This window comes from Cydia pomonella, chromosome 4 (genome assembly GCF_033807575.1).
Source record: "Cydia pomonella isolate Wapato2018A chromosome 4, ilCydPomo1, whole genome shotgun sequence".
In the NCBI taxonomy this organism is placed as follows: domain Eukaryota; kingdom Metazoa; phylum Arthropoda; class Insecta; order Lepidoptera; family Tortricidae; genus Cydia; species Cydia pomonella.
Window position 1 is genome coordinate 1974427 of NC_084706.1, and position 20284 is coordinate 1994710.

Genomic DNA, 20284 nt, shown 5'->3' on the forward strand with positions numbered 1-20284 from the left:
TCTTGATACCTACCTGTATCTTTTTTTTAAATCAGTAACTCTTACTAATGAAAGTAAAAGAATGTAAATGATCATAAATATGATTTACATATTCAAGTGTTTTTCAATATAAAGACATGTGAAAAAGACTTTTAGATCGCTATTTGACTCTGATCCTTATTCTTTCACTGATATGTGTTAAATTAGTTAAATATGAAAAAGTGGTGCCATCTACTAGAGCATAAGCCAAAGGTACGGCGGCATCGTTTCGAGTGATAGCGCCATATCCTTTGCCCTATGCTCTATTGGATGGTGCCAAATCAAATCGATCAAAGTCAAATGGCGTTCTAAAAGTTTTTAACACGTGTCGAAAGATGGCAGTAAATTTATTGTGGCTACAAAATTTTCATTGCCAATCCACCTCTATTTGAAATTCTCTTTGTAAATAGCCACAAATATATAATACATTTGAACAAATCTTAAGAGACTAAATATTGATACTTATACTGATCAAAATATTTTAGGGAATTTCAATTTGATAAACATCTAAGGCGCATATGGTGGAAATATTCGCTGTCCTGAGGTGAAATCTCGGTAGATCGTCGCCGTCGGTCACCCGAGACACAGAATTTATCGACTTCTAATATTTATTTATTTCTAAGCTTTAATTTCAATTTATAATACTTATGTCAAATAGTTCGTTATAAAACACGAACTTGTATGGTTGCCGCGTAACCGGAGTTGCCAATTGTGGCGGAGGCAAATTAAGCGCGAGTCATTGAGCCGACATAGAGCCGGTCCGCCATCCAGTGCTATGCCAGGAATTTGCTCACACGGAGCAGGTTGAATATTCAATACGCCCTGAAAGCAGACGAGGTGAACCAGTCAAACTATGTTTTAAGATCCGTAGGAACTATGCGTGACCGGAGAACACCTTATACTGGTCCGTTCTATAATCATGTCACTTACGCAGTATAGCTGGTTATAACAGCCCAGGTATTGGAGTGACTGACGCGTTCAATAGTACCTTTAATAATCGTATTACTTTTGTAGCAGACGTTCGTCCAACGCAATACTCATTTCAAATAATTGGCACTATCATACAATATAAAGACAATTAAATTAGACCGACATTAGATCTTAAAATTAAGTACGTGAAACTTACCTAGTCCTGTATAGATTTATCAAATCTGACCTTTATTAACATGACATTACGAGTCAAGGCACGCGTCATCGTAAATGTCACGATCTATAACTAACAAAACTATTAGTTTTTCTTTTATAATATTTGGTTTTAGCCAAAAACGGCTCGCAAGTAGAGGATATTCGGGGGAATACTACATCAATGCTAGGAGCAGCTCGCGTGGGACGACTACGACAAATATACCATAGCTTAGTTCAACCATCTCGCTGATAGAAGACAAAAAGACAAGCGGACATTCAGCGTGTACCACCATCCAGCTCACATTTTAGTAGTGGGTAACTATAATTGCGTAATCATCCTAAAATATGCGCTTGTTATCCCCAAAATCTTAGCTGCTTTTTTATATTAATGACGAACCCCGTAAATTAATGAAAATGTGTTTAGATATTTTACCAAGGACATTCCATTCCATACTGAATTAAGTGAACGTTTATTCTGTATTTGTTCTTGCATGAATTGATAGCTTCTTATACATTTTGTTCAATATTTATACTCAAGACACCTCTTTGTAACTTTTAAGTCATAACCCCTAGAAAGATACAAAGGTAAAAAGGACTGCAACAAAATTTAAAAATTTAAAGGGATATAACAGTCTTGTGTGTTTGACTGTACCCGGCTCCAGTTGATATATTTGATTAACCTGACTAGACATGTTTCATCTCCATTGATTTACCATTTGGTGTCTACTTTAATGCTATGCCATAGCTATGGACAAGCTACGAGTTAATAGACGAGGATAGAACCAATACTCGAAAATGTGATTAAACAGCCATCAGAGGATTTAACTTATTACCTGCGGGCGGCAACCAGAGTTAACAGTTAGGCAACGTTGCTGCAATACGGTTGTCAACTATACTTCTAGTATTGGTGATATTCGATATATAATTTTGAACATAACGAGACCATGCTTCTTGGTAATAGCGGCCGTATTACGTAATGAGATTAGTAAAGATGCAAAGAAAAAATACCGTAATGATGGTTCTGACAAAAATATTTGCTCAATATTGATGAATATGTAAATAGTTTTGGACCCGGGTACGTCCTTAAACTACGTCCACAAGAGAGGTATGGGCATTGTGAATGTCATCTCGCTTTGTGTGGTAGGGCACAGCCAGTGGATGTCATTCCAGATCTAGAGCAGAGCCCAATTGGGGAAGTACCTCCACCTTACAGAAAACAGCAGCCAAATAACACTAGACCCTACTCATAGTGTTGTGTTCCTGCCGGTGAGTAAGGTTGCCAGAGCTCAACGAGGGGGGGCGGGTTTAGGGTCGGCAACGCGCATGTAACTCCTCTGGAGTTGCAGGCGTACATAGGCTACGGAGACTGCTTACCATCAGGCGGGCCGTATGCTTGTTTGCCACCGACGTAGTATAAAAAAAAAGTAATTAATGTCTTTACCCATCACGGAACAATGGTGTTCCGGACATTTGAGAGACATGCGTGGAGCCGAAGCCAACACGTAGAGGAACCCTTTGAAACTTAATGAGGTACACCGTAGGTATTTAATTATTCTTGCGACTTCGAAGTGATTTGTACAAGTACGTTGCCAATAATTCTCCTGTCGAAACTTTCGGCAAATTAGGGATGATTATATTGTTAACTAAACTGAAATCAATATTGCCCCGGGATTGTTTATGTAATGTTGGCTTGTTATAACTTGTGTTTTAGTTGTTAGTTCTGCTTCGTTGGAGTAAGCTGTTTTGGTGTTTACTGAGGTCCATTCTGGCTAACGTGAAATTAAGTCAAGAACACGAAGCAAAGTCTTACTGTATGATCAAAACTTACTGCATGATGACGGTATAGGGGCCTTTGGGAGCGTCGTCTAAATCGTAAAATAGGATACAAATTTTATTTAATAAATAATGGGTACTTAATAGGTAAGTGATTTGCACAACTAAGTTTGTGATCGGTTAGGATTATACAATAGAATACAATACATACTCAATAAAAACAATACAGAAAGGAAACAGCATCAGGAGTAGAGGCAAAAACAGGCGGTCTTATGTGTATAGTTAAAGGTATAGGTAAAAAACTTAAGTAAGTCTGTTGTATGTAGTTGTGGCGTGTTCGAATAGACAATACATGTTTAAAAGACACACACAAACAAAACAAATGTCTATTCGAACACGTCACAACTACATACAACAGGTGACTTACTTAAGTTTTTTACCTATAAGTGATATTCATAACTAAGTTTGTGATCGGTTAAGATTATACAATAGAATACAATTACTCTTTATTGCACCTCAATAAAAAACAATACAGAAGGCAAAAACAGGCGGTCTTATGTGTATAGTTAAAGGTAACGGTTGTTGGTAGTGTATATAAATACCACATTCTTAAAGAGGCTGACAGTAAAAAATACACTAGAGTCAGACTATTATTTTTTTTATTTGTGCTTCCTTTTAGTTAACTTTCATCTTTTTTATACCGATTTGATGTTTTTGTTATTTTAATAACCTCACTAATGTAATTCTAATACATTGCAAATTATTTCTTAAGAGTAAATCTTACTCCTAGTTTCCGGGGTGAGGGCCTGGAGATCTGTATTACAGGTTTACGCCTAGTTCAGACTCCAGTCTCTCACAAAGGGTATAATCGAATTTGCCTTTGCTCTATATAATACTAATTGTTAAATGTATCCTTTGTAAATGTATCCTTTGTGAGGTGAATAATAATAATAATAATAATAATTTATTTATTTCAATGAAATACAGTGGATACTGACTTAATATTAAATACAACGTCCCACAAAACTGTTTGCACAGTTTGACTGTGGGATCCGTGGGGCTATACTAGGTTAGGTACATAATAATCATAAAGTCTAATTTATTTGTAGAGGAAAAAATTGGATAGGTATGTGTAATGCTATCAAGGTAATGTTGGAACAAAGCTCTTTTAAATTTATTTTTATTTTTCTCCTGTCTGATAGTTGCAGGTAAGGTGTAACTAAGATATGTTGGCAGCGATTTTGATAGCCCAGACATAGCAAGCGTCAAGTAAACGTCATAATTTCATAGAAGTATGACGTTTGAAATAACACGTGCACCGTCTGTGCTATTAAAATCCCTGCCAACTTATCTTGATGTGTCTCTACAAAAGTATGTTAACGGTACCAATCATGGGACATTTAAGAGAAAAATTGAATTATTTTTGATATTTCACCGACAACTGTAAAATTTCTACCACTTTACGCTTTAAAAGTTGAATGTCCAATTCGTCCTCTATGTTTTCTATGTATTTAATGAAAGCTACTGCAATTGGTTTCAATATTATAAAAAATTAAAACTGTGGTTGTTTGCTCCAGTCATGGGATGTATGGCGTCATTAATTTTCAAACTAAGAAATGTCAATTTATAGTAAAATGTTGCCAGCATTTAAAAACTGATGGTAAATACTTGTTTTACAGGATTTGTCTATATCATCCCATTACTGGTGCCTGTTTCATTATAGGGGTGTTTTACTATACCTATTTCTTTTGAGTTTTAAAACTACCTACAATTGAACTATTTATATTGTTCTTTTACAGCATAAAAACTGTGAAAAGTCTTTAAAACGTCGCGAGATCTGTTAAGTTGATACAGAAAAGGAAGTTGTACTCGTTTCCGCTGCCTCGTTTGTTCCCGGGAGGGCCCGGGCATTCCCGGCTCCAAGTTTGACCGACGAAAGGAATACTTTGAAAAGAGTTCGTTTCGCTCGATGTTTATTTGTGTTCAAGTCGGACAACCAAAGTTCCCCTTTTAATGGTTTATTACAAGGTATGTGGTTTATTATTTTTCCAAATAAGTATTCCGACTGAGGTTCGATACTTACTTTTCTGTAGGTATGTAGGTAAATATATAGAATACTCTTTATTGGCACACCTCAGTAAAAGATACAGCTTAAAGAAAACAATTGATTAGTGATAGAGGCAGACAACAGGCGGTCTTATCGCTAAAGAGCGATCTCTTCCAGACAACCTTTGGGTAGCGGAAACAAAAACAATTAATCAAAAAGAGTAGGTGTTGCAAAATGGCAAAATATATCGTTACACGTCCTTATTTATATGGCAAATAAATGAAATAAACCAATGGCGTGTTATGACATATGTGGCCTTACTTAGGCCGTCACTATCTTTTGGATGCTGACTGTACATCTGTATATAATGTTCTTTACTTTCGTAATTTAAGTTACCTAACCACTTAGGTACTTTTTTTAGGAGCTCAAAAGTCAATTCGATTTAAAGTTGAATTATAAAAGGAAATTATTTATTCATAATATCTGTTACCATTTTTGATCTAGATTAATTCATTACGTCTTTGAACACTAAGTCAAGTTTGCTGTTTAAAGCATAATTTGGATAATCTTAATAATTATATATTATGCAAGCCAACATTTAATTCAGAATGTGCGCTGAAACTAATCTAGATCCATATCGCTTATTTATTAATTATATGAAACAATTAGGTATATGTTATAAAATCATAATTAAAATAATTAACGCAACGGAAAGCATATTACTAATACGCCTTTTTCCATAAACTAAATAGCACTCGCAACTTGAACAATACGATAGCACCGTCTACTCAGTATCTGAACTAGACAAAGCTCGCCAGCTTTATTTCCAAACTAGCCTGATTTAATTTTAAAGCGAACTTCTCCCGCATTTACGAATATCCTCTTAATAAATCTGCTACTTACCCGGGTTCGATTCCCGGAGGGTGCCGGCTCCGGTTCGAATTAACTTGTTGGCCTCCGGCCGCTGACCGGTCCGGTGGCTGGACTTTGTAATTGAAGAATTAAGTCTTTGCTCATAAGTAAGTAGTAAGTAAGGAAGATATTATAAGTAGGTGGATTCCTTATTGGATTTTATACGGGAAACATTTATAATAACACTGTGTATATTCATATTATTGTATGATGTACACCAAATATGATCAGTTTAAAAAATTATTCTACTCCTGTACTTTTATTTTTCATTTAAAGGGTCGTGCATACATCTTTAAAACCCTACCTTATAGTTGTCAAGACAAGTCTTTAGTCTATTCCCCAAAAACGCATTTGTGCATACACGCAGTATCTTTTGGCAGTTTTCGATACTTCGTGTAATGACCACTTAAAAAATATTGTATGAAATACATTGTTGCCAACCTTATTTTAAATGTCATATCTGACAAATAAGTGAACCATAGACATGTTTTTTTTTCAAATTTCATTCATTCATCTTCCCGCCCATTTTCCCTCCATACTTTGCTACTTCTTGAATGTGGTTTTTGTGGTTGTCGAATATAAACTTAACTTTTGTGTTAAAAAACAGTGTCTTTCAAGTTGAAATGGATTAAGACGAAATGTTTGTGTTTTTATCCTCCAGCAGAAGTATCTCAGATTATACTATTTAAAATAGTTAGACACCCTAGGGAAGTAGGGTAAGTTCACTAGATGACATAAAAAATATTTCTTCACAATTTTATTTCAAAGTAAGTGCTTGGTCGTAGAAAAAGTATTGTATGCAACGTTGTTCAACCGAGTCAAAAAAGGCGAGTGGTGTGAGTAACAATTTGAAGTCCTGCTCAGAAATTGATTTTATTTTTGAGTTTCAACTGAACCGATATCGGATGCCGAACGGATTTTGGATGCGACTGCAAAGAAGCAGAAAGTTACTCGTAAAAGTGCCTTTATATATTTTTAAAAGTGCATTTAATGCAAAATTAATGAGACTTGATGTTGATGGCATAGGGCATTTACTAGTACTTAACTGTTTTTCTTCAAAGGTAATCCGGTATCCGATATCGTATCGGAAAATTAGACGCTTTAAATGGCACATTATGTGACCGTTTCCAGTTCAATAGTCAGTCAGTAGAATAGTTGATTACACTTACATATTTTTTATTTTATTTTTTTGAACAATACATGATGTTGCAAATGGCGGACTTAATGCCTAAGTAACATGGACATATTGTGTTACCGATAACAATAAATTGTTATATTTATTTATTGATCAAGAATATACGACAGAAACGTACATGAAGTGTAAGTAGAGTAAAATTTCGGTTACATATTTGAATACATGTTTCCTTAAAAGTATCTCACTTCTTCTTCCTAGCGTTGTCCCGGCACATTGCCACGGCTCATGGGAGCCTGGGGTCCGCTTGACAACTAATCCCGAGATTTGGCGTAGGCACTAATTTTTACGAAAGCGACTGCCATCTGACCCTCAAACCCAGAGGGTAAAACTAGGCCTTGTTGGGATTAGTCCGGTTTCCTCACGATGATTTCCTTCACCGAAAAGCGACTGGTAAATATCAAATGATATTTCGTACATAAGTTCCGAAAAACTCATTGGTACGAGCCGGGGTTTGAACCCGCGAACTCCGGATTGAAAGTCGCACGCTCTTACCGCTAGGCCACCAGCGCTTCTATCTCACTGCGAACACAAAATACCACGAAGAAGGTTATACAAATACATACTTGTGGCGAGCTGTTGGGGAGTAACGACCCCACGGACCCGAGTGCTCCCGAGAGTCGGTCAGGGTCGCCGTCTCCGGCGTGTCTTCTTCGGTCGGAGTGGACCCCAAGGGGACCTGCAGGACTCTCAGCTCTGTCTTGCCTTCATTGGCCGTCCAGAGAGGAATCGTTAAAGCTATATGCTCCGGGGGTGGAAGTGAAAGATGCATAAGACGCGAGTTGGCACAGTGGCTGTTATTTTAGGGGCCCATCTAGTCAGCGGAAAGTCACCGCCTGTCTGGATAACGTGCTTAAGCATTGTTATGGCAGGAGTCCGGACCTCTTTACAATAGTCCAATCTTTTGACCAGCCAAACTTCAACACCATAACCGGCCCTCTTCTCCAATTTATTTATAATAGCCCCTATATCAGCTCGGACCGATTTACGGGTATTAATTTGTACCCGTGAATGGGTTCTAACTGGTGTATTATATAACATCATATTTGTCTAAAAGGGTCTCTGCGCTGGATTCGGCCCCACGCATACCTCCCAAAGGTCCGGGACCCCATGGTCCCGGGATATGGAAAGACATACAATAAATTATATTCTTTATTGTGCACAATAAAAACATGATTAAATACTTCAATTAACATAAACAACTAAGCAACAGGCGGTATTAGCGCTAAAAAGCGATCTCTTCCAGATAACCTTCAGATAGTAGAAATTACCGTAAGGAAGAAATATGAACGAATATTGAACCATTCATTAACATTTTACTAGTGCTATAATGCTATAAGTGAAAATTATGTCAAATACTATTACTTATTCTGTGACTACCTATAATATATGTACCCATAGTTCCGATTGAAACTCGTCTCCAGATGGAATTTCAATAACAATTATATATAAATACCGTCATCAAAATGCAATCACGCCGGTCACGTCCCGGCCCGTCAAAGAGAACTAATTCGAACTATGATTAATTCAATTTGTAAGTGGCTCGTGCAGCTTCGAATCTGTTACTCCAGTCTGAAGCGGAACTTTAAGCCGGAGTTTGGTGAGCACTGACAGGTTAAGAATTTTGACGTACTTGCTGAGTTCCATTTTAGATTTTGATAGTGTACGGTAAACGCTGATATTAACAGTGGTCCTTAAGGTGGATCGACTTGTGCGAATTTCATACTTTCTTGACATATTTTCTAAGTATTATATACTTGTAGTAGCTTTCGTAGCAAAAATTTCGGAAATCATTATTATTTTAGGGATTTTTTGGCAAGGAGATCCATTTTTATTCGCTCTTAATGATGTTGCACCCATCTAAGCCTTGATTTAAACATTTCTTCTGCTAACACCTTCGAGCAACACCGGCTTCCGACATGTCGGAAGGGAGGAGCCCAAGCGATATGTCACCGTATAAATCGTTCTGCCATTTTTTGCAGGGGGAAACGTGCACACAGTCGCACTTCTCACTCACCACATACAAAATCTAATCTGTAATAACGACACAAATAGAAAATGACACACGTCAAAGACAAATCTTGCACACCTCGATCTCTTTTTGTGTATGGACAAGTCACAACATGCACCGCCATAGGTACAGTTGTACCTATGCTTCGGGCAGAGGGGAAATAGTACGAATGCCGTCTTCCTTCCCGGCGTTACTAGGCTAACACAAATAGTTTCATAAATGCATCCACATAAAATCTATTCAATTATTTAATGCCCCAACTAAATCTCCTAATGGAGCAAAATAAATAATGGAATATTACTTCAAAATTAATTAATGTTAATAATGAGTAAAGTAACACGGAAAACACATTTAATTAATGGATAGATCACGCGGCAGCTATGGGCACTGGGCAAGTGGGCAGCGGGCCCGGCAGGGACACGAGTGCTTAAGTTTTTGATAGTTTGAACGGCTTCTGTATTTACTGGTTAAGTTAAGGGTCAGTTCAGTCTCTCGAGGGGCTTTCTGTTTTCGCTTAACGTTGTTTATGGTTTAAGTATTGGGAAGTTTGTTGTTAGCGTCGTGGTTTATGTGTGTGAATTTGGTTTCAGTCAATCACTGATCTAAAGGATTTAATTCAGTTTGTAATTACATGATCATAAATCAGGTATATTGTAGGTATATATTACTTACGTTTTAATAGATAATAAATGAATTAAACTAGGGAACAAATCAAATTATTTGATTGAATATTTTTTTATTTGTTTTTAAGTAGTCACACGTTGCGTTAGCCGCGTGAGCTGAAGACGCCGGTTCGATTCCGGCGGGTCACCTGAGGGCTTTTTGTTTAGCATAAGTAAGACATCTATTTCAGTTTATAATTCCGTTTTTAGTATCAGTGCCGTGGTCTTACGGATGGTACCTACTCCAATATTGCTTGTAAATTGTTATTAGGTATACGCCCCTAAAACTACGTAAAATCTAAATTCCATACTGTTCCCTTCTAACTGTTTTGTGCAGCATGTGCAATGTGCATCAGTCATTCGTACCGCGTCGCTGGCCGCCTGCATCCTAAACGAATAACATATTGTTTTCACATATTGCCGAATTCTAAACAAACACCTACGAGTACCATACTGTCGTCGGAAATTGCGTTTGCCGCCTGGATATTGTCAACCCGCAACCAAAGAATCCAAGATTTATTGGTAGGTCCCGTTGAAGTAATGCCGTTGTTTTAAAAATTCAGTGTGTACACATACACATGTGCACACAATGAATGTGTAATTAGGATACATTTTGAGTATGAGTATGAATTTTGTAAAAATGCACAAATCTTTAATTTTATTTATAAACAAATAAGGGCCTAAGAAAGATGGTCGATTAAAAAAACATATATTATTTTATTTATGAATTCATACATCTTAATTAGCTTTCAATAAATAAATATAATAATCGGGAGAAGCATAGAAACTATCTATACATATAAAAAACATTATGAATACATTCACTGATCTTATGTACCAATATCATTGTGTTTAAGAGGTGAAACTGTTTAGTTTGATTCCATTTTGTAAGTATACATATTATACGTAGATACGCGTTTAAAGCCTTCATGATGGCCACCACCCTCATTTATGTAATGCCAAACGAAATTATGTCGATAGTTATAGGCGAATTATTCTACCAGTGTTCAGTGGCGATCACGTACGGTGGTAGTAATGTGTGTTTGTTTAGGCGCGTCCACACACTCGGCGCAATATGTTGACACGGCGGCATTAGACCGATTCGACGGTACGCTTGCACACTGCTTTATTTTACAAATTGGTAACATTTTGCCGACTGGTTTGGCCTAGTGGGTAGTGACCCTGCCTACGAAGCTGATGGTCCTGGGTTCAAATCCTGGTAAGGGCATTTATTCGTGTGATGAGCATGGATATTTGTTCCTGAGTCATGGGTGTTTTCTATGTATTTAAGTATTTATATATTATATATATCGTTCCCTAAGTACCCTCAACACAAGCCTTATTGAGCTTACTGTGAGACTTAGTCAATGTGTGTAAATGTGTAATAATGTCCTATAATATTTATTTATTATTATTTTAACTGTAACTATTAGGGTGGGTCTTTCGAGTATGGAGAAAAAAAAGTACCTATTAGTTATCCTTCGGTATAGTTACAAAACTTACGTAATAATGCCAATAAACAGTATTTTAATCATTAAGAATTATTTCTGCCTCCGGATCCATTTCAAAGTTTTCATACATTTTGTATTTAAAGAGATTGACCGAAAGACCATTATTGGCTCGAAATAGCATGGTAAAGGTTAAGAGCTAATCAATTTAAATAAATAATAATAAATATTAGGGGACATTTTACACAGTTCAACGTAGCCCCAAACTAAGCAAAGCTTGTACTATGGGTACTAGGCGGCGATGTACACATACTTTCATAGATAAATACATTCGAACCCGGGACCATCGGCTTCATAGGCTCACTACCCAATAGGCCAGACCGGTCGTCTCTCCGGATATTGAAAAAAAGTCATCAAAATGAAACATTTTTTTTCACAATTTCCATTCACTTTCCGAAAACTTCAACTTAAATCTGGAGGCATTACAATTGAAGCTAAAAATAAAATAAAATACGTGTAGTACAATTAATTACCAGATGGCACCTTTTTTAATTTAATAACATAAAAAAGGAAATATGACCCGCCCACGAGTTAGTACTATAAAACTGCCGTGAGACTCAAACTTTCAATTATTTAAAATGGGTTACTCACGTATTATTAAATACCTACATGTCGCGCGCTGGATCAGTTGAGTAAGTAGATGCAGTCGGTGTTCCTAGTCGAAGATCCTCGAAAACGGATCGAAACATTGTGCCCGTTTAAAATAATTGTAACTTTTTAATTTTATGTATTTAATTATTTAAGCGAACCACTTATTTGATCTACAGGTTTGAGTGTCTCTTGCGTTACTCGAAATGTCTCTGGAGCTACCGAGAAATCGGGCTTCTAATAAACATAGTTTCTGTTTATTAGGTTATCAGATGGGGCCTTGAATGTTTTAATATAGGTAAAAAGGCTTAAAAAGGTGAAATTTTAAAACAATTTGTGGACAGATTTGTATCGGTCAAAAAGTTCATTCGCCCATTTTTCTCTGAGATTATTTTAGGTATTCATTTTTTTAGAGCATCTTGACGTTACTACTCATTATTATTGAACTTATTTAATAAATATAGTTATAAGTACAAAGTAGTTTTTGTCCGTATGTTGGTTAGAGTGACTTAATGTCTTTACGAATATTCGTCATTTCTCGTCGTATTTGGTGTACTTATTGCAAAAAATGCTTGCATAAATAAATCTTGTAAAATGTTTCATAATATAAATCAATTTAAATTATTATTTGAATAAAAACACACGCAAAAGTAAATATTGTTGGAACGAAGTAGGGGAGTTCGTTCTATAAATTTTAATTTCCTAGAATAATATCTTTATTCCAATTAAATTAATTCGTTGCTTCGGAAATTATCAAATACAATTATTATTTAAATATATAATAAGTCACCTCTCGCGTTTTATTAAAGCGCAGTCACGTATTCGCACAGTGTCGCACAAAAGCGTTAATACTCAAAGCAAAAACATGCAATAATATTTTCGGCTCGTTGATATTTGGTTCTGTTTTCGTAGGTACATACCTAGGGAAGATAGAAAAAAATATAATTTATCATTTATATAAGGCATATGGTTTCAAAACATTATTTACAATTAGAAGTAGGTACCTCGACGTCTTAATTACCTGTGTGTGTGTGTGTGTGTACAGTAAGCTACAGAGATAACTGACCCCCCTACAGTAGAAAAAAGCGGCAAATTTAATGTCGGCTGTACACACTCGTCGAGAGCCTCTCTCGGAGAGATTCGGCACCGCTCGGATCCAATCGGAGAAGTGCGAGACGAGACGAGTAACGGCGAGGCGAGAAGAGAGCAGCATGTATTTACACACTCGTTCTCGGCCTGTCTCGGGGTCTCTAACGAGTGTGTGTTGAAAATATTATTATTCCTTTTAATATTTATACTGATAGTAAGTAATTGATAGATTGATAGATCATAATTTGTAATAATGAAAATTAAAAAAAAGGTAAATCTAAATATTTTCGAAATTGGGGTTAGATATGAGGATATTAGTAAAAATTTCAACGGTATCGTATCTGGAGGAGCTCAAACTTTGTATGTTTTGAAAATTATCTTAATTTTAATTTAATACAAGTGACTGATGTTTAGAACCGACTCAGAATGCCCTTTCATTTAAGACCACACACGATAGGTTTCTGAAAAAAAATTTTTTTTCATACAAAAAAAGAAAACGTCATAACTCCTCAATTTTGTTTTGTGCTACGGGTCAAATTTATTCAAATGGCCTAAAGATTATTCATGCCAATTTTCATGCTTTTAACAAAATTTACAGCAATATTAGTAGAAAACGTTTTCCCGCGAAATGAAATTTCCTAGAAAAAATATCGTTATTTTGCTAGGATCGCAAAGCTCCCTTTTAAGTATTTTAAAGAATTTATGTTATTTGAGATATTAGTATTGTTATGCTTTGACGCTGTCGGACAAACGTTTTTCTTTAAGAAATGGTGATCGAATTTTTGACATTCTTCAAATAAAATATAAAATTCTGAATTAAACAAAAAAATATTTTTGTCTTTCATTATAACAAACCGATGTTAGAATGATATTAAAAAGCATATCATAATATCATATTAGGTTAATTAGGTTATCGTGCGTCTTGCCTGCGCCAATACATGTACGGACAAGTACCAGCGAAATGCACGATAACTGAATGACATCAGTTAGATGTCATTCTGATATCAGTGCACGTTCGAATTGGCCTGATTGTCACTTGTGAGTGTGAGTCAAAATATTCCAAGCACATTTGCACTCCGCAGTACGGTCAAGCTGAGTCAGCGGCTGACCGACGGCAACAAATTTAGTCTGTGGCAAACGCATGTTGTTTTAGGCCGTAGACAAACAGTGCAGCGTGACCGGTGCTAATACCGTGTTTGCTCTAGATATTTATGGTACGGCAGCGCACGGCGGAATAATTAGCTCGTTGTAAAACGCGTGACGCTAACTTGCTATTATTTTGGTTTGTGTGGTGTGACTGTACTGTGTGATTAGCTCGATGCTCGTACGTCTAACTGATTGCACTGTTTACATTTGTAAAGTAGGTATTTTAAATATATAGGTACATGTCATCAGTCATATTAGTAGTAGTAGTGGTAAGTAGTTAGTAGTTGTATCAGTTATAGATATATGTCATGTGTGTTCGAGCGGCAGTCCACCCGCTACTTGGTGGAATAATATTAAGAAGGAGATGGACCAGGACAACCTTACCAATCAGACAACCCAGCAGAATAGAGTTCTCTGGCGCAAATGTTCAGGGAGACCCGAGTACCCGACCCCAGATAAACTGGGAACATGGGCTGGATAAAGAAGGAGGAGGTACGAGTACATGTCATGTTTTATATTTCGGCAGTTGTTTTAATGTACCATTCGGATTCAGGCTGCATCAGCGTTACTGCAGCAGTATCACTGCCGACTCCATTAGTGCAGGAAACGTGAAATTTTACATGTCTTTATAAAATGGCGTATTTGACGTTTTGAGCAGCAACATGACTGTAGCACGACATTACTGTCGATTGTATTGCTGCCGCAAATGTGAAAATCAATGTTGATATCTGTTTTTTTTTTACATTTATTATGACGTTGGCGTTGTCTGAATCCGAATTGTGCCTTCATTGTTCCCGAGTTGACGGCTTTTAACTCTATCTGAATCCTAAATATCACTCCTTTAACTGCATATTATTATATAAGTAGGTACTATATTATTAATAATACATATGTAAAATTTTAGATCGTTCGCCAGAAAATGGGTCCAATTTAATTTAATTTCATTTTTGATTGTAACTCCAATTACACCAACATTACTAAATTAGTAAGCGAAGTTAGTAGCCACACGATTAATTAAATTAACGATAGACAGCGGCTCATGTTAACTAATTTAATGCTTGAAATAAGATACTTTGAGGCCAATTCGAACGTGCACCGATCAAAGATCAAACCGATATTTTAATGATAATGGAATCATCATGTCATTCGCGTGTTCATTTCGCTATGACTTATCCGTACTTGTTAGTGCGAGCGAGATACCCGAGACACCCACGCGAATGACAGATAACTGATGATTCCAATATCATTCAAATACCGGTTTGATGGAGGATATTTGAATTTGAGGAGCATATTTGAATTGGCCTGTTGCTTACAAAATAGTCAAGAAAGTAATTGCAGTTAACTAACGCATGAATATTATTTATCTTCACATGGAATGACATTTTCCGAAGCAACAAATGTAAAAGCTAAAGCTGTTGAGGTATCGATGGGAGGATTCGATTATTGCTATAACCAGATTAGCGTGGCCGAGCCGAGTGCCCGCCGGCGACCGGTCGGCCATCCGCGACGCTTCCCTTCCTACTGCGGTCCGAGTACTAAACGGAATAATAAATTAATAATCAATGTGTCTCAATATATAGATGGGAAATTATCGTTACATCGATTTGACATACTCCTCTGAATTGATTATTGCCTTGTTATTTAATTTATCATATAACATTTATAAATAGCTTATTCCATATCTTATAGGCACAACTGCGTCGGCGTGGACACCGGACACCTTGATGTGCGCATGACCCCTCATCACGACTGGCTAGAACTGAGAAGCTGAAACACAGCTAGTGTAGCTTAGCTAGTGTTCGGAAAGATTGATAAAAAATGACCTCTGGAAACAACAACATATATTGCACCAAAATACTTATATGTACCAAAATCATAGAGTGAACAACTTTTGACCGGTAGTTTTCCTACCACTATATTACCATTTACGTGGTGGCGATTTCATACTGAACTGAACACAGCGCAGCGTCCTGCTTTATTTGAAAAGTTATTTGGAAGAGATCGCTTTTCAGCGATAAGACCAACAGGCGGTCTTACCTTTACCTAGTCTTAACTTGAATTTTGTTTTCTTTATCATTTTTAACTCTAAGCTTTAAGAACAGTAAAGAATATATTATAATCATCACTATTGAATCCTAGTCATATAGTATCCCACCAAAAACATTTTAAAGTTAGAGCCAAGCTTCTAACTCTACCTATACAAGCCCTATGGTCCAAGATCCCAGAGCCGCGAGGCTTTACTTATTTTCTCATGAATAAAATGTTTGGGATAATGTAGTGTCTGGGATCTTGCTCTACTATCTTCACAAACTCTACACCTTAGTAAAAATACGTGGCTTGACCATTTCACACCCCAAGAATTATGATTATCAGCCCGCGTAGCCAACTTGCCAATCGTTAATGCTCCGTAGCGCAGCTCATCTCTCTATACCACTCTTCCATATTAGTGCGACAGTGACAGTTGCGTCTCATTCGTTACAGAGCGTTAACGATTGGCATGCTGGCTACGCGGGCTGATATGCTTAATCCAAAACCACAAGTTATTAGGGTTCAAAAAAAGACAAAGGGCTTCGAGAAAAGGTAGGTAGTTACCTTGCGCTTCACTTGGCCCTTCTTAATAATAAATAATAAATAATAAATAAATAAAATATCTTTATTTCGAAGATCAGGCTTCATAGTTGTTAGTATTATGTGAAAATAACACAAACAAACTTAAAACTAAAGGTTAGTGTAGTAGGCACATTTCACATTGCTTAATTAATCCCTCAATATGGGCTAGTTGCTACCCCTTTAATTTGCCCAATCCAATGAGCGAGGATTGGGCTATCATATTTGTTAGCAATAGCATTCAGAATACTGTTGGGACTGCTTCTAACTCGACCTAGCAGAGATACTATTTTCTTGCGCATGATTGCCGGAAAACAGTCTGTTCTAGCTTCGCAAAACATGCCAGATGCACTACATCTACTAGGTAAGCCCAACAGCATTCTGAATGCATTGTTGTACTGCACTTTTAGTGCATTAAAGGCTCGCTTCGTATAGTTAACCCACAGGCCCATCTCTTAAAACTCTAGTATGCCAGTTAAGATTTACTCCAAAAAAACAACAATTTGTACCTCTACCAAATACTGTACTGGTACTGTTGCGGCTGCCGCGATACTGCAGTGCGTCGGGCATGTTCGCCGACGCGTATGTGGATGGTTTCCACGCGACGCTGCGCAAGCGCTGCGCCGCGACGCTCCGAAGGGTGCGCGACAGCCGCCACAGTCTCCTGGCCGTCGTGGCAGGGAGATGGGACAGTGCATTAATTAGGCACTGGACCTCCCAACATCTTAGTTTAGGTACTAACATAGTAATTTAAGTATATTTGTAACTAACAAAATATGGATTGTGTCGTCCGAAATAAATGATTTTTATTTTTATTTTATTTTTATTATTTAAATAGTGATTAAGACGAAAGTGGAGGACTCACGCGAAATCTCCTTTTCAATACTAACGAAGTCCTCATCTTCCTCTCTGGATTTTACCATTATCCAAAATATTTTGACACATTTTTTCTTTTTTTTTGGGGCAAAAAACAGTAACACACAGGTTTAGACACAGATATAGAATACAAAGAATAATAAAGTGTGAGACCAACAACATCGTCCACAGATAACTAGATTAGTTAGTTATTTGTTATATATCAGCCACAGCTATGCCCCTAGATTTTTTTTCGAATTTTTCATTATTACAAAAGTTAGAAGCATTTATAAATTTGCATGAAAACAGTTTTTCGCTTCTAATTTTTACAATAATCAAAATATCGAAAAAAGTCAAACGCTATGGTTAATATTTTCTTCTTCCTAGTGGTTGGTCCGGGCTTATGGCCACGACTCATGGGAGCCTTGGGTCCGATTAGCAACTATTCCCAAGAATTGGCGTAGGCACTAGTTTATACGAAAGCGATTGTCATCTTACCTTCCAATCCGGAATCTAGGCCTTATTGGGACTATTCCGGTTTCCTCACGATGTTTTTCTTCACCGAAAAGCGTCTGATAAATATCAAATGCTATATACTTATTTAGCGTATGTACCTAGGTAAGTTCTGAAAAACTCATTGGACCCACGACCTCCGGATCGAAAGTCGCACGATCGTACTTCTAGCACAAAGTAAATAGCGGCGGCGCGCGCCGGAGCAGAGAGTCCGCTCAGTACAAAGTGCCATTTTCGCCGCACGCACACAGACGTGACATTTACCCACACAGACGTTACATTTACAGGCGTTCTCGGGCACTCTCGGGCAGAGCTTAGTCGGACTGTGCACGCGTTGCTCACTTGACGTCCCCGCCGCTACGTACCCACTGTTCATGTACGTCAAAATGCAGTCTCTAAGGAATGTAAACATGATAAGATGTATGTATAAACGAATCGATGTATGTATGTCTGTAAACTTACATTATCTACTGCTATTTAAAATTCGAAATTAATACAGAAGCAACCTTAGTGAGTCGGGCAAGTTTAGGTAAGTATGTATATTCAAGAACGGCGGGAGTGGACCTTCTGTTTATTTTTTATTTTTTGCTTCTAGGCTACCCATTTTTAGTATACATAAAATGATGTAAAAATATTTTTTATAATGTCAATATCCAGAAAGGAAAATTTGGATGAGCAAATCATGTACATGTACCTAATATTTATTGTTGCTGTTTCTACCTATTCTGAGCTCACCAAGAAACTCGATATTCATCTCCAGAACACGTAATATAATATGCATACGGCCTATTCGTGGTAGTAATCAAGCCGAGTTTAATGACCCCCTCCTAATTGGGCCTTAGATTTGGAAGCCATTTGATTGTCTTACATATTCATAGAGTTCCTTGGGGCAGGTGTCTCTAATTTATTCAAGGAACGGACATGCAAATTGCCTTGAGAATATCGGTCATGTTAACGTCAGATTTGCTAGAAAATAGTGCCCGACTTGAATAATGTCGATGTTATATTATTTTGTGATATAGTACCTACATATCTATTTTTCCTCCATTATTCATAAAACTTAGTAAACCTCTGTCCAATTTTGTTTCTTTCTAACAAACACAAATGTCAAAATAACGGATAGGGACAGACGATTGAAGAGGGCTTGTTAAACTTGACAAGCGTAAAGATTTTATGTGGAAATAGAATAGAATTTTTAGGGTTTCGTAGCCAAATGGCAAAAAACGGAACCCTTATGGATTCGTCATGTCTGTCTGTCCGTCCGTGTGTCACATCCATTTTTTTCCGAAACTATAAGAATTATACTGTTGAAACTTGGCAAGTAGATGTATTCTGTGAACCGCATTATGGTTTTCACACAAAAATAGAAAAAAAAACAATAAATTTTGGGGGTTCCCCATACTTAGAACTGAAACTCAAAAATATTATAGGGATAGGTCTTCAAAAATGATATTGAGGTTTCTAATATCATTTTTTTTCTAACCTGAATAGTTTGCGCGAGAGACACTTCCGAAGTGGTAAAATGTGCCCCCCCCCCCCTTGTAACATCTAAAATAACAGAATGATAAAACTGAAAAAAATATATGATGTACATTTACCATGCAAAATTCCACCGAAAATTGGTTTGAACGAGATCTAGTTAGTAGTTTTTTTATACGTCATAAATGGTACGGAACCCTTCATGGGCGAGTCCGACTCGCACTTGGCCGTTTTTTTTAATTCGTAGGTACACAAACAATCGATCAACATATAAGAATAACATAGAAAGAACAAAGTGCCACGAAATTGCCTCATCTCAGCATGTTGCAGGTGACTTCCAGCGTTAATCTTGAAGACGATTTGTTAACACACTTGAGATACATATAACAAGATTTTAAAAAGTTATTAACATAGTAACATCATTCATCCCCCATTTTCCCTTATCTGTTCTGTACTATTCAACTTCCACTGTTTCTTTTTTTAATTCTTGTTGTTGTTAATGTATTATCTTCTTTGTAATAATTGATGTGTTGTCTGAATAAATATAATTCTATTCTATTCTATTCTATTCACCCTCTTCAAATTCATTTCTCTACGAACGTCGACTAATAGGAAAGCGAACTTAAGTGTTAGCAGTTTTCGCATCTCGATGTGTTGGAAATAATTTAGTATGTTTGTTTACTTATCTGAACTTTCAAAGGCAGAGGAATTATTAATGCGTTAAGACACACGTCAGAAGGTTGAGACCCTCTTTCCAAT